The sequence below is a fragment of the Mixophyes fleayi genome, chromosome 2 (assembly GCF_038048845.1).
Source record: "Mixophyes fleayi isolate aMixFle1 chromosome 2, aMixFle1.hap1, whole genome shotgun sequence".
NCBI classification, from domain to species: Eukaryota; Metazoa; Chordata; class Amphibia; order Anura; family Limnodynastidae; genus Mixophyes; species Mixophyes fleayi.
This window is the reverse complement of record NC_134403.1, coordinates 154,648,810-154,669,359: the sequence shown is the minus strand read 5'-3', so window position 1 is coordinate 154,669,359 and position 20,550 is coordinate 154,648,810. Positions and strand designations below refer to the sequence as shown.

General features: G+C 37.8%; 1 protein-coding gene across 9 annotated transcripts in view; it reads left to right on the top strand.

Moving 5' to 3' along the window:
• The window catches only part of DMD (dystrophin), a 1,967,742-nt gene that overhangs the window by 1,638,129 nt on the left and 309,063 nt on the right, over nucleotides 1-20,550 (top strand). The gene's annotated exons all lie outside the window — the stretch shown is intronic.

The window sequence follows — 20,550 nt, the reverse complement described above, 5'->3', positions numbered from 1 at the left end:
AAAAGCAGGAATGCTCATATGTCACAATACAAGTTATGCCTGTCAACTTGTACCAAAGTCTCCTAGTGTTAACTGAATACAGCTTTTCAGAGTAACCCCCCCAAGCAATAGTAGCGCTTAATGAACTCCAAGGGAATCATCTGACGTTAACTGGAGGGGGATGGGAGCTGCCATAATAGTTAATCACAAACTCCTTGTTTAGCAATGAAATGGGGACATATTGTGTTAACCACAACCAATAATTCAAAACTGGGATACAATAAGAATGTGACCATGTTTTACAAACAACTTGAATAACAGTATGTAATATATTATATAAAACAGGGGATGTACACAAAGAACTTAATATATCAAAAGTGCTACAATGTAATGGCTGAATGTTATTTGTGAGTGCTCTTATTGCTGAATATGAGACAAACAAGTGTAAGTTTAGTCCATGGTCTGTTGTTTGTCTCAGATAATTGCCTTCATGTGAATGGTCCTGTGCCCTACCTGTGAGTATGCTGGTTGCATTTCATTTCTCTTACTTATTGTTGTGTACTTTAAATATAGCAAAATATAACAGTGCTGCAGGGCCATTATATTGTGCCTTAGTATATTCTGAGTATGATAAGTCTACATAAATACATACCCTTCTGAACAGTTCCTATACATTATTTCCCTCATTTTTCTGATTCCCCCTATTGTATGGTTTCTTGCATTTTTTTCTGGTTTCCTGTTTTGCTGGTATTATATGTTTCTTCCATTTGCTCATGCATTAAGCCACTTTTTGCTCTCAAATATAATTTTAGTCATTTTATATCTCATTTGCAAATGTATATAGCATTTTTCTTCCAGAATTCTTAAATACCTGGAGAAAATGTTAATGTTTCAGCAAGGTAGAGTTATATATAATAAATGTCATCTACGTCTATCTCTCAGTAACCTGGAAAATGAGTTGCTTTCTTTCATACCTACTTATGTATGAAACCTGTAACCCGCTTTCTTCACTGACGTAATATTTTCTAAGCTAATGAAGAGAAGAGAGGGGCTGTCAGAATGGTAGTGAGGCTCTTCACCAACAGTAACAGCCATCAGTTTCTCTGTGACTTTCATTAGCTCACCCACAAGACTTAATTTTAATCCAGCCTTCGTCTTTTGATATAGAAGGAACAAAGCCTTACTGAATTCAGGAAGAATTTGAATAGATTTGATCTTCACTCTTATTGATCTGAAAAGGACAGCCACTTACTAGTCTGACAGAAACAAGAAAGAGGCTTTTAAGCCCTTACTGGGTGGAGGAGTAAGCACATAAGATTGGACAATAAAGAAGGTCTTGTCCACGGCTACTTCGTATACTAACGCTAAAGAGATTGAATCAAGGGCAATCTGATTGTAGTCACAGTCATTGTATGTACATAGAAGAGAGACTGTAATGATATAGGGGTTCTTACTGCTGAGAATCAAATAATGGGCCTGATTCATTATTGAAAGTTCAGTACATGAAAAAGCAGACAGTATTTAACTTATGTGCAAAATAGAAAACTAATTTAAACCCCTTGCATTGTAACATGGCTTTGTCCTGGAGACTACTTACTCAATTTTTTACTTAACTTTCCTTAATGAGTCAGGCCCAATATTTTTAGGAATTGATTTTATATTATGTAATTATGAATGCACAACGTTTGAAAAAGACATAAAATTTTAAGCAAACGTATATTGTTGTTTTTAAACCAACAAATAAGTATTTTTTTCGAACTACAGATACATATATTATGTAGTTGCTTTTAAAAGCGTTAAAGCAACTGTCTTTAACCCAAAGCTACAGTGGGATAGTACAATATTTATTTTTTAAATGACTACAATGCCTTTTTGTTCTGCCTTCAACTCATTTACATAGAATGCCACTGACATGAAAGAAAACTGATAAGTACATTTTAAAATTTCTTGAATTAGAGCCTTCCACATTAATGGGATAGCCACCACTTTACACACAGAAAAGTAAAAAAAAATATATATATATTAATGAAATTCATGATGCACAGTTTGAACCAATATTTCAAAAGATAATGATGTGGCACTCACACCTGCCTGCTGTCATTCCTGAGCAAGCTCTGCACTAATGGTGCCCCGATCTCGCAGCTGAATCAACTTTAGGAGACAGCCCTGGTGCTTGCTGTACGTTCTTGGGCACCCTGAAGCTTTCTTCACAACTATTGAACCTCTCTCTTTGAAGTTCTTGATGATCCGATAAATGGTTAATTTAGGTGCAATCTTACTAGCAGCAATATCCTTGCCTGTGAATCCCTTTTTGTGCAAAGCAATGATGACTGCACGTGTTTCCTTGCAGTTAACCATGGTTAACAGAGGAAGAACAATGATTTCAAGCACCACCCTCATTTTAAAGCTTCCAGTCTGTTATTCTAACTCAATCAGAATGACAGAGTGATCTCCAGCCTTGTCCTCGTCAACACTCTCACCTGTGTTAATGAGAGAATCACTGACCTGATATTAGCTGGTCCTTTTGTGGCAGGGCTGAAATGCAGTGGAAATGTTGTTTTTGGGATAAAGTTCATTGTCATGGCAAAGATGGACTTAATTAATTGCAATTCCTCTGATTACTCTTCATGACATTCTGGAGTATATGCAAATCGCATCATAAAACTGAGGCAGCAGACTTTGTGAAAAATAATATTTGTGTCATTCTGAAAACTTTCGGCCATGACTGTACTGGGATAGTGGACTGTTCCACACAGCTGAATATATTTGTGTGTTTAAAATATTAGTAAAGTGTAATTTTACTGTGCATCTTTTATGTGTGTACTATCAGGATAGTATCTATTCAGTTTTACCCCCTCGAAAAACAGAGATATTAATAGATGTTCATAGGGCCTTATTCATTAAGGAACACAAAAAAACAGACTGAAAATGCAAGCAGGTACGCTGTATACAATAGGAGAAGGATCTCCAGAAATGTTTCTAATTGAATAGTATTCTCTGCCTGTATGGCACTTGCCCTACACAGACAGACACAATACATATGTATATATAAAGTCCTATCAGAACGCACAGATTAAAAATATTAATAAACGCCTGATCACGATCCCTATCAGGACCCCGCAACTACACACTTTAATCTAAAGTGTGTATATGCAGGGTCCTGACATTGTCGCTTTAAGTTCAGATTTCTCAATGTCGCTCTGTAAAGTGACGTGAAGCTAAAGTGCTGTCGAGCAGTGTGTTCAGAATTACTAGCTGTCAACATGGCGCTGTCTTCAGAAATGTCATGTGTCGCTTTTTAGGCAAGTCTGGATTATATTCATGTGGGTGCGATAGTGATCGGGTTTTTTTTTGTAGGTATCCTCCTTGTCGGTCATTTCACAATCGAGAAAATGTACCCGACCCATTTGTGTCAAAAGCACAGGCGTAAAATACGGTGCACAACAAAAGCTAATTTACGTGTATATTTTAAGGTGCATGCAATTGCGCCATGTATATGTCAGGTGCAAATGCAGACAACTTAATACAGACAATTTCCGCTCTGTATTAATTAGTAGCTGACAAGCCACCCGGTCCGTCTTTCATGGGGATGTTTCCAAAGACTGTGGCATACAGGTGGCATACAATTTTAAATAAAATTCATTGACCCACACTGTCTACAAATTACTGAAATTCTAGAATTTTACAATTTGCAATTTGCTTTGCTCATCTTTAAACATGAATTTATAGCAAGAAAGCAGAAATGCGAACTATAAAAATATAGAGGAGCAAATTAACAAAGCACCTTGGTTGCCCAGTGCACAATAAATATCTTTAGGTGGTCACTGTATATGTTACATCAAAGTCCAGCCGAGATATAGATATGTATTTTTCCTTATTATTTTTGGTTTGCTCGTTTTCCATCTGGAGAATAGTGCAAAACAGGTGATTCTGCTCTCAATCCATCTTGCCCAATCCCAGAGCAAGCTGTACATTTCTGCATTTCAAAAGCAAAACCCATTGGGGCTCATGCTGAGTTGGGCCATGCATCCAAAAAGTAAGCTCTAAAAAGCCACAAGTAAATATAGTATATTTATGCCGGAATGCTGAGTCAGAGGCATGTCAAGATGTGTACATATCTGATATACACTTACATCAAACCAGATTATAAGCACAAGAAAAGTTTTTTAACATTTATTTTGTGAAAAATGCATTCATTATTATTAGTTCATACTATTAAATAAAAATAACTTCTATAATACAGCAGGTGTAATCTTCCTTCTCATGGACTCATAACAGTAGAAGAAATATAATTATAAAATACCATCACAAAATCATATCATGTAGGCACAAGTAATGAAGAAAGCACCTAGCAGCTTAAGAGATCAATTTGCAATCAGCCAATCAGAAGTGACTAGCTAGTGCTGGCGCCTGTCACTGTCATCAGCATGTATATGCACCAGCCTCAGGCACCTGCATGTGATATGACTACTGACAAAGGTATATGTGTCTCTATGTGGGCCTGCCTCGGTTTACAGTTATGTGAACACGCTTTTGCTGTTCTCATCTGCTTTTGTATGCTCCTTCCCTCTCCGATATCGGGCTAAACGGTCGTTTATCGGGATCGGGTGTTTTAGCCCTATGATTGGCTGAAAAACCTCTAGTGTGTACCTAGCCTAAGGAGGCGCAAACCTGTATGGACGCGGACATACGATTTTTTTGGGGGGGCATGCACACTACCAATTTGCATTTTTAATGCACTAGCCCCATTGTGTACATACAACTGTGCCCATCTCAACTGCAACTGTGTTTGTGTTCATAAAGTACAGTTGGGTCCTACTTGCCTTGTTAGATACTTTAATGACCCAAAGTCTTATGGGTTGTTCTGCTTCGGAATAACAATATCTTAAACTAATTCAAGATTTCAAAGTTAGTCTACCATAGCTGACCAACTCACCTGTTCTGTTCGGAATACTTACCATAGATTTGTTCAGTCCCATTCTGAATTTTTGAGTGGTGGGCTGAATATTTTTACAAGCCAACTGCAGGGCTTTGGTAATCGCTAGTAGAGATCCACCACTATGTACAATGATAGGGAGACTGGAATAACTGGATTAAATTTATGTTTATAGCACCAATCACATTTGGATCAACAAAGTCTCTTCTTGTATTGGTTCGAGTGTTATGCTTTATTGACAAGTGGTACTGTCTTGTTCCAACTTATCGCAACTTAAGTAATTTCTTCCTGTCTCTGTAACTGGAAGAGATCTTTGATAACAAATGCTAAATTGCCCGGTCAGCCAGTTTCAAAACTATGATGATGGCTTTGGCCTCTGAAAGCTGTGGTTTCTGTAAAAAAATAAAAATATATTGTTTAAAATGTTTTACTTTACTTTAGTGTCATGACATCCAGAAATTGAATTTTCTCATAATATTGTTCTGATGTATTGATGTTTGGGGTTTTTTCTGTCCTGGAGTGTATTGCGAATTGTGGTCTTACAGTGCAGAGGGCATTGATCTTTGTGTATGAAATGGATTTCTCAGAGGCTGCTTTAGGCTTTTATAGTACATGAAAGTATATTTTTGCATCATAAAGAACGTTTAATTTGCATCATAATCCTACAGTGATATTTTTCTCCACAATTTATGTCAGTATATATTTATTAAAACTGATTTATTTTCCTTTAGATGTAGTCATGTAAAAGAACAGCAAATGTTTTTTTTTTTACTTTAGCGACTTTAAATCCTATCCCAAATGGCACTTTAATTGGTCTACACATTTTATATACAGTTACATAGCAGGGGTTATTTACTCAGTGCAAATGGGCAATAACCCATAGCAAACAATCAGGCATTTTCATAAATAGTCCAACTTGCATTAAAGATAATTGCTGATTGGTTGCCATAGGTTACTAATGTACATTAGAACTAGTAAATATCCCCAAATCATACTTGTCTACTCTCCCGAACTGTCTGGGAAGTCACGATTTTTGTTGAGTCCTCCTGGAAGGGTAGGCATCCTCCTGGAAGATCCGTGCCATCGCTCAGCAGTGGGTCTGGTCTGATGCGAATTTATCCCCTGCTATGAATTGCATCACTGTTCAGCATAGGACGAGAATGGGATGACGTGATCATTGACCAAAATGTGTTCCTGGGCTCTGCTACTTTATTTATATAATCACCTACAATACTCACCTCTATCTGTGTATATGCACTCAAGAAACTTGTTCACTCTATGTTAAGTTTGAGGGTGTTGCACAGTGGTATGCACAAACACACCAAAATATGAGGATAGTCTCGCATAATTTTATAAAAGTTTTTTAAACAAATGTACTACCTATGGTTTACAGAATCTATCTCAGTGGGTAACGCCAAACTGCCCACCTGCAACAAAATACTCTGAGACCCAGTCAAAGCAGCACAGTGGCCTAGTGGTTAGCACTTCTGCCTCACAGCACTGGGGTCATGAGTTCGATTTCCGACCATGGCCTTATCTGTGTGGAGTTTGTATGTTCTCCCCGTGTTTGCGTGAGTTTCCTTCGGGTGCTCCGGTTTCCTCCCACTTTTCAAAAATATACTAGTAGGGGAACTGGCTGCTATGAAATTGACCCTAGTCTCTCTCTGTCTGTGTGTGTGTGTGTGTGTGTGTGTGTGTGTGTTAGGGAATTTAGATTGTAAGCTCCTATGGGGCAGGGACTGATGTCAGGAAGCGAGAGGGCATTTTTCCTGCTCACTTTCCCCTCTACAAATCTTCTCAACCAGAATTTCATTTAGTCTAATAATCTGAATGTGAGTGAGGTTTTGTTGTGTCACCCAATCATTACAATGGCCCCATCCTTTACCATATCCCATCTGTGTAAAATAAATATATCCCAGTGTAATATTCAATTGATGTTAATATGTATATAAACTTGTCAGTTTTTTATTAAGAATACTTGTGTACTCTATTGAATAATGCACACCCTATGGTAAATTATTACAGATATTTGAAATCAGCTTGAATATCTGGGACCTCTGTATGAGTATGTATATGAAATCTGATATCCATATATTGTACAGTTAGGAACACATTATCCCCTTATATTTTTAACTAGATTTTTATGCTGGTAGGCACATGCAAGCTAACACACCTTATTTACCAGTAGAGAAACATATTATATACAATATAAAATGAAGATATTGAATTTCCAGTGGCAAATTGATGCCCATGAAATTCTGCCACTCTAGACCTGGGCCCATGTGTCTTCTCCTCCTCCTGTACTATAAAGTCTATTTATGTAATATTCCTCTTAGAAAGTTTACTAAATGTGCAACTTAAATTCATCCACAAAGAAAACAATGCACTCTGTGTGCTATGATTTAGCATTACATCTTCCCCCGTCATTTCCTGAGAGATTAATTAAAAAGTTTTACAATTAACATAAAGTATGCAATTAAATTATAAGTGTATAAATGACACAATAATTTGAAAACTTCACTTTTGTAAACAAGGGAAGCTCTCAGTTTTTATTATAAATAAAAACTGAGAGCCCTCCCTTATTCTAGAAAGAAATTCAACGTTGACCCAAAATAACATTCCAAGACCCTGATATATCCAAGATGCATGCTGTAACTTAATATATATATTTTGTATCAATGTATTCCATATTGGTTATCTTGTTAGCATATGAATAATTTCCTTTTCAGACCTGAAAAGTTCCTTATTACAGTGTGTTATTAGCAGCTTACTGTATTTTGCAGAGGTGTTTTGCAGTATTATAGTGGTTGCTTTCTTGTTAACAGTTAATTAGAGACATTTGTTCTATGACAGTCTATGACGATTTTATAGGCATTTACAGACAGCCACACACAAAATAAATCTCCACGTCTGAACTGACACACAATAATAAAAGAAAACATTGGCAGATGGTCCACCATATTAATTTAACATGTCAAGTGCTGAACAGCAACTTTTATCCCAGCAGGCATAATAATTGCAGTCACATTCAATTTTCCAAGACAATGGTATAAATCCCACCTTACTGTCTCCGTCATGACATGCAAAGGTCTTCAGGGGCACTTTTACAGTTAATTCATTTATATAAAAATTTGTGAGATATTGTATAATCAAATTTGTTAATTGTTCATTGTTTGGCACAGAGGCTATTTATTTTGTGATGCTGAACCAATATTTTTAACACTACAATGACAATAATTAAAGAAGTTATTTATGTAGTATGCCAATGCACATAGTGCTTCATAAGTTTACATACTGAAACAGGGTAGAAATTTATATGAAATATATCATGTGGGATGTAATACAAACATATTAGGTAAACAACCCACAGTGGAAATTCAACTTACCATGATGTGCCCGAGTGTCTCCGGAACAGTCATGAAGGCACTTCGCAAGCAATGTATATTAGCTGACATTTTTTCGCACCTCAAAGAGGGCTTTGGGTACCGTTGTAATGGGCGCAGGTGACACAATTGAATTCTCCCCATTCTTATAGTTCCAACTATATTTGAGGAGGGTTTTAACCAATGATAAACAGTTATTATCTGGAGTTCAACAAGCATTTTCTGTCCACTGGAAGGCAGATTTGCTGTTGAATGAAATACATATTGCCACAGATGGTTGTTTGTGTGGACAGGGGTCCAGACACGCCAATTGTTCCAGAGTTACTCCAGTTTTTCTATATGTATTAACAGCAGGTCTTAACAAGTGTAGGATCACTCTCCTCACACGGTCCTGATTCCTCCAAGACTGCTGAAGACAGAGCTCAAGATGAACAAACATGTCTGTCCCTGAGAGCTGGAATCAATGTGTAGATGGCCAGATTAGATTGGTCAGGAGTCATGAGAGATAAACTGAGGATTAAGGTCAGCAATAAACTCTGGGGTTTATTAATTTCCCCGCTGTGAGCAAAACTTAGCGTTGAAATTACTGTACTAACGGTAATAATGCGCATCTAGAGCAACGCCGGGAATTGAATATGCCCCTTAGACTTTTACTCACAATGCTTCAGACACTGTTTTAAGTGAAGGTCATGTCATGCAACCACAATAGTTTGCCCCTGAGTCCCGCAGCAACTGGAGACCTGGGCTGCAATCTCCATATGCTCTAGGCGTTACTGCGGCCCAGACTGGTAGACTCAAGGCCATTGCAAAATTAGACTTCCTTTAGGCTCAAGTTTGTGACATTACTAACTGCAGCTTCTTTGCTTGCCCAGAAATGTTTTCCCCAATGTCCGTCACATTACAAACTGCGAAAGGCAGGTAGCTTAGGGAAAAAAGACTAGTGGGCAAATATATGAAAGTCCGGTTTTGTAAAATCACTGATTTTCGCTGGTGGGTTTTGACTTTAAGTAAATCTACCAAAACTGGACTTCCATACATTTACCCCTAGCAGTAATATAAAGATGGATTAAGTGGATAATCTTGTGACAGGTGCCTTACTAGTTTAGCTGTAAATAGTTTATTGCAAAAAGAAAATATTCACTGCCATGTTGCACCCTTTACTGCAATAAAATCTGCTTCATCTCTAGTTAAGATGTGTGCAAGGGAGGGCTGGCAAATTTTAGCCCGGGGAACAAGACTGGCCTCAGCAGCCTACTTTAAAGGGAAAAAAATGCAGGTGGTCCAGTGACCCAGCCCAAGGTAGCCCACTATGTGACTGGCCCGAGGGGGGCATATGCCCATGCCCCCCAGCCCAGCCTGCCCCAGGCTATGTTTTTTTATATGTGTTGTGATTTATTTGTTTATTGTGTGTTTGAAACGTGTTGTGGGAATTAGTGGGGAAGATGGTGATGGGGTTGATTTCTAACCATTTGTAGACTGTCAGGTTTCAACTTGACAGGACAAGACGAGACACGGCAAATATTCCTTACATGTCTAAGTTAATAAAAAGTACTAAAATCTCATTATGAAGTTTGCCATCTGCCCTGCATATCAACTGCAGTTTGCTAAATCCAGACAAGATCTGAGCTAGTCATCAGCATTTTCTTCAGCAGGAAAATAAATTTAACATCAAACAGAATGTACACAGAAGCTTTTTGCAGAGTTATAAAATCATGAATGATGAAAGAGCAGGTCTCAGAAGTAGAAAGTTACCATATTCAGAAATTTCTTCCAAACAGATTCCTGACATTGAGAAGACTTTGTTTATACATTAAATTGTTTAGATGATAAAGTGACTATTGAGGGGCTTATTTAGAGTTAGGAGTAGAAGGTGCCCTTTTACATATACACAAATGTGTGTCTGCATGTCTATATTTTGAGTAAGACTCATCTTATGCAGGGGCAAACGCAGGATTTGTAGAGGGGAGTTTCCACACCATGTCGCCAGTGGGCGTGACCAGCATGCATGGGGGTGTGGCTATAATTTTAGACAGTGCTTGGCTGCTCTCCAACTCTTCCTATCCCCATAATATACACGGGCAAGGCTGCATGCACTACTGTTAGTTGCACACAGCTCTCCCTTTTCAAGCAGAGCTGTGTGAAGCAGAAGCAGGGTCCAGCCACCTCAATTATACAGTACCCCAGGCTTGGAGGGGGTTTCTACGCACTAGGAAACCCCCCCCCCCTCGGTTTGCCTATGTTATGATACATGCAACCTTAAATAGAGAGTGTAGATGAGAGCTGTGCTCCTGTGACTTGCAGGGCTTGTATTTTGCACTTGTCTTGTGTAGGCACATTATTTATCCTTCAGAAGTAACATTTATAAATGTTATGTGGAAACCAAAATATCAACACAGCTAAAAGGGTGTCACTAATGTGCTTCTCCACGAACTTGAAGTACTGCATTAGCACATGAACACGTATGATCCAGAGTCACCTCTTGAAGCATAATGGCCCGCAAGTGTCAGATACCTCGGAAAACCTGTATAAGTTGTGCACATGTGCGGTGCGACAGATTTTGCGCAAGTCGCATAATGATGATGCACAAATGCACTTGCATCTAACTCTAAATCAGCTCCTGAAAGACTGTTGTGAATGTTCAAAATAAACTACTGTTAGGTTAAACATGACTTTGTATTTTCTAAGTGCACGCGGCTTAGTGGTTAGCACTTCTGCCTCACAGCACTGGGGTCATGAGTTCAATTCCCGACCATGGCCTTATCTGTGTGGAGTTTGTGTGTTCTCTCCGTGTTTGCGTGGGTTTCCTCCGGGTGCTCCGGTTTCCTCCCACATCCAAAATCATACTATTAGGTTAATTGGCTGCTATCAAATTGACCCTAGTCTCTGTGTGTATGTTAGGGAATTTAGATTGTAAGCTCCTATGGGGCATGGAAGAATGTGAGTGAGTTCTCTGTACAGCGCTGCGGAATTAGTAGCGCTATATAAATAGCTGCTGATGATGAAGTACATTCTCACCATCACAATATGCTTTTTACTTAAATAGTTAAAGTATAAATGTACCAGAATGTACTTAACAATGAATGGATCAACCACAAAATCAACCTGTTTGTAAGGTGATTTGGCTAAGGTCAGAGCACCTTTCTGTTTAACAATCTTCATCCTTAGTTTTGAAACAGGGGGATTTAGAACAATTTTTAGCCAATCAGATCATTAGAATGCTCACAGCGACATAGAGTATTTCAGGAGACGAGTACACAAACCTTATGGGAGGCAGTTTCCTGTCCACTGTGATTTGGGACAGTGTCATAATATGAGGAATGAAGTGAGGGAAGAAGGCAGTCATAGACTGACAGTTATAAAGTGGAATGGAATATAATAGTGTAAGTGGCGCGAACTTAGCACTGTTATTGTATAAGACAAAATGTTAAATATGGGATATAGTTTAGGCATACCACCATAGGAGGATGCAACAGGGAACACTGACAGTAACTTAATTAAAAAAGGTAATAGAAGGGGGAAGTTATAATGCACGGTTTGAAAAGCTAGGTATGTTTACTGGGGATATATAGAGGTTACCTAATTAATATGTGTAAATGTATTTAGGTCAATACAAAGAGTGGTCTAACATAGATCGTATAACAAGGACCAATCAGAGGACAAAGTGTCACAAGTTGCAAATGAAAGAAAGAATGTTTCACCGCAAGCATAGGAAGGGGTTCTTTAAACTATGGAATTCCTTACCACGTGAGATTATGATGGCAATTTCACTGAATTTAAATAAAAATGCATTGGAGGCCTTTCTTACAAGAAATGGTAACTCGAGCTAGGACATTAATAGCGGTAATTAACCCAGGGAAATTATCAGATTTCCATTTTGGGTCTCCAGTTTTTTTAGTTTCCCTCCCCAATGAAGGCGGTAGGAGAAGTGGCTGTATTTAACAGCTCAAGTTGCAAGGTCAAGTTTTTAACCTTGGGAGCCCTGCAATGTAATGGTGAAGGGAACTAGAAATATTTTTGAGAGCTGTTGCATTTTAAGGGATTAAACCTCAATGTGTTTGTTTTGTTGTCCTCTGGATCTTCACAGTTATACAACTTTTCTAGCACAGAGTAGTAATGCGTGGCTCTGCTCATATTGAAGCAGGGATTTGAGTCTATTTGAAGAAAAGTTCATATACCCAGTCTTGTTAATGAACAAGACTAAACAGAAAGCATGATGTTTATGCTCACGTAGAACACAACATCACAGTAAAAGGTGCAGACTTTTTACAAACTTAACATGTAAATCTGCATTCAATTGGTTTAACAAATAAAAATAGTAAACTTAGCTTGTACACATCTACAACATTAAAACCACCTATTGTGTAGGTCCCTCTCTTGCCGCTATAATAGCTCTGATCCATGTACTCCACAAAATCTCTGAAGGTGTCCTATGGTATTGGCACTGAGATTTTAGCAGCAGATACTTTAAGTCCTGTAAACCTCCATGGCTCTAACATTTTTTCCCAGCATATCCCACATGCTTGATTGGACTGAGATCTGGGGAATTTAGAGGCCAAGTCAACACCTTGAGCCATGTCCTCAACCCATTTCCGAACAATTTTTGTATTGTGACCAGTGCCATCAGGGAATACATTTGCTATAAAGGGGTGTACTTGGTCTGCAACAATCTATAGATAGGAGGTACGTATAAAAGTAACATGACATAAATGCCAAGACACAAGGATTTCCAACAGAACATTGCCCAGAGCATCACATTGCCTCTGCCGTTTTGCCTTCCCATAGTGCATCTTGGTGCCACCTCTTTGCCAGGTAAATGATGAACAAGTACTCGGCCGCTAACATGATGTAACAGGAAACGTGATTCATTAGACCAGTCCACCTTTTTCCATTGCTCCATAGTCCAGTTCTGGTGCTCGTGTGTCCATTGTAGGCATGTGCCGGTGTACGGCTACACAGCCCCATATGCAGCAAGCTGTGATGCACTTAATTTTAAGATACAAGTTCAAGTCTTCAACCTGGGGGGAGCCGCGCAATGTAAGGGTAAATTGAACTGTATATATTTATTTTAAATCTGTGCCATTTAAAAGGACTTAAACCTCAATGTGTTTATTCTTACTTGTGCGTAGCACAGGAGATTGTATATGTTAGACATTGTTTATCTTACCGTACTGTGCCAACCAAAAGCAGACATAGGGGATTGTGTCTGTGAATTCTTTGCTTTCTCTCTGTCATATTTTCAGACCTCTCTAGACCAGGCTATTCTTCCAAAGGCATCATGCCTCACATCCCAGTGCTGTCATACATATCTCTTGACACTAGGCTACTCTTCCAAGCTAATATCTTCATGAGAAGATTATCACACCTCAATAGAACTGACAGGAGAATTCTGTAGAACATGAACTCTAGAACCATCAATGAAAACCATCATAGACATTATGCAAAGTCCTATAACAAGACTATTTACACGCTCATTCCTACGTATTTACATTAGACACATACCAGTAAAATATAGGGTGTGTAGTGTGTTAAGCTATGGGCTGCTGTAATTCTTGTTGTGAGAAGAGGGGATGGACTTCTGGGCCTTCTAGAAATGTGAAAAATCCATGATCTACCATCTGACGGAGGAATAAGGTTCAGGACTCCTTAAAAGCTATCTGAGCACCAGGTTCACTATTGTCGATATCCCATCCTTTAACTGAATGGTTAAAAAAATATATTAAAAAAGATTAATAGAACATATATACTACTATGTGCAAATATGCATATCTGTCATATTTCTGTTCTGTTATAGGCAACATCTTTAAAATGGTAATGTCTATATTTATGGAAACATTTTTTTTAAAACATTGACATATTACTAACATATTAAAAAATATATTTTGTGACTCATTAAAATATATTGACTGCAAGACTTTCTCCCCCATTCTTTGTCCTTATCCTGTCTGTACTCTTGAAATATGGATAACTTATAAATAGACATGTTCTAGTCTTTTAGAACATATTGTATAGGAGGGATGAGTGAGTGATGGGTGCTGAGAAGCTTCCTAATATCACAGAATAAAAATCCTTGGAGAGGAGATGCTGATACCTTCATTGTCTATAACTGTCAGATGTAGTCACATTGCTAAGACTGTGATAAATATACTTTGCAGTTACTGGCACATTGGCACGTATTCAAGCATGATAGCTTCATGAAGTCATTTTAATAAGCCCGCAAATTGGTATTGATTGTGCCCAATCAGACTATGAATTAAGACAGATTTCATAAGTATCAATAAATTTTGAAAGAGTATCGTTGGCAAAGCATTCTGGAAACATGAACCCACCTGCCTGATGAGATATATAACGCAGTGATCCCCATGTCCTGACCTCCCTGTGCTATCATTATACCAGGAATGTTCGCTGTAATAGTTAACATAAAGGTGATGATGATTCAGTAAGAAGAATAGCTCTCTAAGCTCTGAATCATTACAGGGTGATAAGCTAGTTCAATAGAAATATATTTATTTGGTTTCTCTGACACAAATTTGGATAACATATCAGGGACTGCATTGATTCAGTAATGAAAAGCTAAGCTTGCTCAGAAACTGGTATTATTCTGATTAATTTCAAACTACTGTTTGCAAGCAGAGTTTCTCGGTACACAGGATTTTATTCAATCTGCTTTCATCAGAGGCGTAAAGATTGACCAGGCTGGGTAAATCCTGAAAACCTGGTGCTACAGCAGCACATTTGTAAGAATGTGCAACATGCAAACTATGCTGTAAAATATATTCTTATAATATATTGATGTCATTTGTGTCACAAGACTTATTTTGAAAGTGTTTAAATATGGAATGCATAACTGTCAGAGAATGAAAAACACGTCTGTATATGAGGATCACCTTATAAAAGCAACTTGTTTCAAATAATTTAGCATTTACAAACAACAGTAACTCAGCCACCAAGCGGAAGACCGCGTAAAATCACAGAGTGGGGTCAATGACTACTAAAGAGCATGGTGCATAAAAGTCGCTAAAGCTCTGCTGATTCCATAACTGAATAGTTCTGAACTTTCACTGGCATTAATGTAAGCACAAAAACTTGCATGCAAGCCTCACATCACCAAGACCAATGCCAAGTATCGGATGGAGTGGTGTAAAGCGAACCGACACTGGACTGTGGAGCAGTGGAAATGTGTTCTGTGGAGTGACGAATCACGCTTCTCTGTTTGGCAGTCAGTTGGGTGAGTCTGGGTTTGGCGGATGCCAGGAGAAGGTTACCTGCCTGACTGCATTATGCCAATTGTGAAGTTTGGTGAAGGAGGGATAATGGTATGGGGCTGTTTTTCAGGGTTTTGGCTAGGCCCCTTATCGCCAGTAAAGGGAAATCTTAATGCTTCAGCATACCAAATCATTTTGGACAACTTTGTGGCATCAGTTTGGGGAAGGCCCTTTTCTGTTCCAACATGACTGTGCCCTAGTGCACAAAGCAAGATCTACAAAGACATGGTTTGATGAGTTCAGTGTGGAAGAACTTGACTGGCCCACACAGAGCCCTGACCTCAACACCATTGAACACCTCTGGGATGAACAGGAATGGAGATTGCGAGCCAGGCCTTCTCGCCAACATCAGTGTCTGCCTTACAGAATTAATGGACACAAATTTCCACATAAACAATCCAAGATCTTGTGGAAAGCCTTCCATGATGAGTGGAAGCTCTTATGGACCAACTCCATATTAAAGTATATGTATTTGAATACAATGTCATTACAGTCCCTGTTGGTGTAATGGTCAAGCATCTGAATACTTTTGTCCATATAGTATAGAAGATAAATAGATAGATATGATTTATATAGATATATATATAATATAGAAGATAGAAAGATATGAAATAGATGATAGTTAGAAAGATATATATATCACTTCTACTACTGTTTGATGGATATCACATTGGACATTGTGCTGCATTTACAAGGTAAATATATTTAATGGCACATTGAAAGCTGTGCCAAGATCTTATTTTATTTAATCGTTGTAGATTTATTGATTCTTAGACTTGTTCTGTCTCATGCCAAGTATGCAAATGGTAGAGCTAATGTTTTGCACTAGAGAAATAAAATAAATATAATTTACTTAGCAATGAACAGGTCTCATTAACATCTCTTGCACCTTTCCAAGTAAATACCTCAGGACTAGAATATCGAACTGTACCGTAATTTAGGAAATAATGATGAATTAGGTGTAAACATTTATTGCACATGGAATGTAATTGTTTCTTGATCCACATAGCACAAATGCATGACCCATGTAGTCCTCATTTGTATCAATTATTGCTATCCCTAGATTATGTTTTTGTTCTTGACTCATCTGCCCGTTTCACCCACAGTTTTACGTTGGTATCCACGCCATACACAGGGGCGTCAATTTTAAACATTTCATGTGTTGTTAAAGCCTATTAAACACACTTTTACGCTGATAATCATATAATGGAAGTGAATATACCACATACTTTTTGACAAGTGTTCGCTTCTCTTTGTTTTGCGTTAATTTCAGCTGTCCCTACAGCATTCAGAAATGCTAATGCTGGGTAAAATACAACAGCATTCTATGTGAATGCTTGTTAAAAACATAGTAAATTATGCCGCTTGTGTTAGAGTTAAACTTGTTAATGCCATCTTAACATTAAGGGGTCTGTTTCTAAATATATATAGTGATAGGGCTAATTTACTAATTGCTGCTTAATTTTTTATGAAACTCTTGCCCAGGCCTCAGAGATACTGGCCCGTAGCAGCATGCCCGGTGGAGTTGAAAGCCCATGTCAAAGATTAAATTGTAAAAAATAGATTAAAAGAAAATGTAAAAAAATATATGCTATTACTGCCAAATGAAAAATATTTTAGTCAAATAATAAAACATTTTATCATTCATTATCTTCTGTTATCATCATTAGATATCATACGTACCTAATGTATGAGACTGAATCATACATTTGGTGGACAGTAAATTAAAGCATCTAGGGTGTACCAAACATATTCAAAGTGAAATCTGAGAAACTGAAAGAGCGTTGATGAAAATGGTTGCTGATTATAAAACTAGTAATATTTGCTGTTGTTTGTTTTTCCATTCAACCTGTGATGCATCAGAATATTAAGCAGTTAGGACCCGTTTACACACATGCTTTGGGGAAAATGGCTAAAAATGCATTAAAAGCGAATGCATACATTAGTGATGCATTTCACTTTTACCAATACAAGCAAATGTAATTGTAGTCAGGGGAGGGCTGGCAGACTTTGGCCCGGGGGTCAAGCACACCGCACTGGCCCATAAGTAGCGGCCCATTCTTAAAGGGTTTTTTGGTACAATATATATTTATTTATATAAAAAAGAGGCTATTTTAGTGTTGCTTAATCCATATATATATTTTTATGCCCAGGCCCAGAGCTGGATTAAGGCTCTGGGGGGCCTGGGCCCTTTAGACAGGGTAACCCCCTGTGATGTAGCATGGTTATCCATTTAGACAAATACACAGGCAATACTGTGTGCACTACTGTTAGGTGCACACAGTTCTGCCTTCACAAGCAGTACACGGTGAAGAGGGACATACCTCCCAACTGTCCTAAGTGAAACGGTCACCCAAATTCAGGACTGCCCCACCATATTCAGGACAGTTGGCAGACTGTCCTGCTCTCTCCTACCTGTTCTTGTCACTGTCACCACTTGTGGCTGCTGGTTTCTTTAGCTCATTTGCTGGTTGTCTGGATAATGGAATGTTGGAGGCCCTATATGGAGAAAAAATAGGTATATAAAATTTAGAAAACTCCAACCAGTCCCAGTTTAAATCAATAGCACCCATGTTTTATAATTAGGCCTCCATTCAGCCACAACATTAAAATAATAATCACATTTGCTAAATAGATCTCTTTCCCTCCAACCAACCCTGACATTTTATAGCACCCACATTTAATATATAAACCTATTTCCCCCTCTCCAAACAGCCCCAGCAATAATTTAAATAGCATTTACATTTAATATAACCATTTCCCACAACAATCCCAGGCATTAAATAATTCAAAATCACATTTAATAAAGAGATCTCATTCTCCCCAAACAACCCCACAATCAATAGCTCACCACCCCAGCATTAAATTAAAGGTCCAATTACTCCATCTTAATTTTATAGGACCCACTATTAATTTAAATTGCCCCACCATCACCCCACAAATAAAATAGAACCCAATAATTAGCCCCCACCTGCACTCCTCGATTAAATTAACAGCCTACCTCTCACACACAATACATTCATATAGTGGCCCCCTCACACACACAATACATTTATATAGTGGCCCCTTCATACACACACAATACATTCATATAGTGGCCCTCTCATACACACACAATACATCCATATAGTGGCCCCCTCACACATACATACATACATACATACATACATACATACATACATTCATATACTGCCCCCTAACATACACACATTAATTTATTATTCTGACACAAACATACACTCACCTGGTTCATCGGTGCGCTGTGCAGTTCTTCATCTGTTCGCACATGGGACGGAACCTATGACGTGGTGCGCGACCCATGTGCCACTAGGAGGAGGTCAAAGTTGAATTGTTGCGCCGCGGACAATTGGAGAAGGTGGCTAACCCGCCCCTGATTGTAGTGCAGATTACTGCATGAGAAAGAGGACGTTCTGTGTTCTAAAATTTTAATGCAAAGTTAGGTCTTGGAACACATTGGTGGGAGTGGCACCTTTGAATCTTATTTTGTCCTATTTTTAAGCACTTAACTTAGCCCTTAGGTCCTGTGAAAATGGATTTTATTTTTATTATGTCTATTTAATTATGTTTATTGTGTATTTTATTTTTTGTAGAATTATTGCTGTTTGTGTTCCAGTTGTCATTTTGGCCTGACACTGGACTTGTAAACCTGTACAGGTTTATGTGAATCCATGGGTCCTTGGTTTTCTAATAAAGGGAAATTGTATTTCGATGTTTTGCAGCTAAGCAGCATGGATATAGGTTTGAAGAGTAACCATAGTGAAAGAAAGATAGAGAATGACATTTATTATGTTAATATGTTATGTATGGCTATTAATTTGTACATTGCTATGGGTTGTATTGTCAGCAAAATGTAAACACAGTTAAGTTTATATTTTCAAGAGCCACAAAACTTACATTTGTCATTATATAAGGTGTTAGGAAAGTTATAATATTATACACTGCATTGTCCCTAATGTTAATGTGACAGCAAGATATACCATACATAGTTCTCACAGTACTTACACATACTTTATTTTCTGCTTTTTGACCCCAATGGTGTTGAAAACAATTTCTGTAATAACTCAGGTTCATGCAAAACAAATGACATCAACTTGCCACCCTGGAAATTGAGATAAACTGTGGTAAATGAATATATACTTTAAGCACAATAATATACAGTATTTTGTAAAAATAAGAGATATACATATGTATTTACTATTACCATTACAAATTTATGCAGAGACAACATCTTCCACAGTGCTGTACAGAGTGTTTGGTGTATACAGGGAATTATAACAGCACATTATTCTAACCTTTACACACTATGCAGACATAAAACTTGCTCCAAAAGCTTGCAATCTAAAGATATACATACTACTACTACTTTTATTGGGGAATCACATTTGCTACATTTGCTACTTAAATTTTTAATTTACATTTTGAGTGAATTCACTGAGATTCTGTATAATGTGTCGTCTACACTGTAACCTTAAAAATGTATTGTAACAATATTTGTCTATTGTTCACTAAATAACACAGTAGTCGATAACCCTATTTTGACATAGTCTTTCTTAATGATATTACTGTATGCAGCAGGCTGTTTCCTTTCATGGGTCATAATTTTGTACTCTTGCAAAGTAAAGATAAAAGCAAATGATAAAAATATAGGTTGGTACAATAAGACCACATGCTCAAAAGCTGAGTAGGCAAAACTTTACTTTTACCACTTAATGTTGTAGCCTTAAGTGATAAAGGGCTGACATATGGCTTTTGGTTTAATGGCTTACAGAAAAACAGCAATTTGTTTTCTAGCGTTCTGAATTGTCCCAGAGTTTAAACGAGACAATATATTGCAAACAATAATAAAAGTAAAAAAGGCATTTGCTTTAGAGTTTAGACTCCTGACACAGCGTTTCACTGCCTGAGACCCCAAGGCTCACAGAGCAATAATATCTTGCTTCCCTAATTGCCACTCATCATTACATGTTGA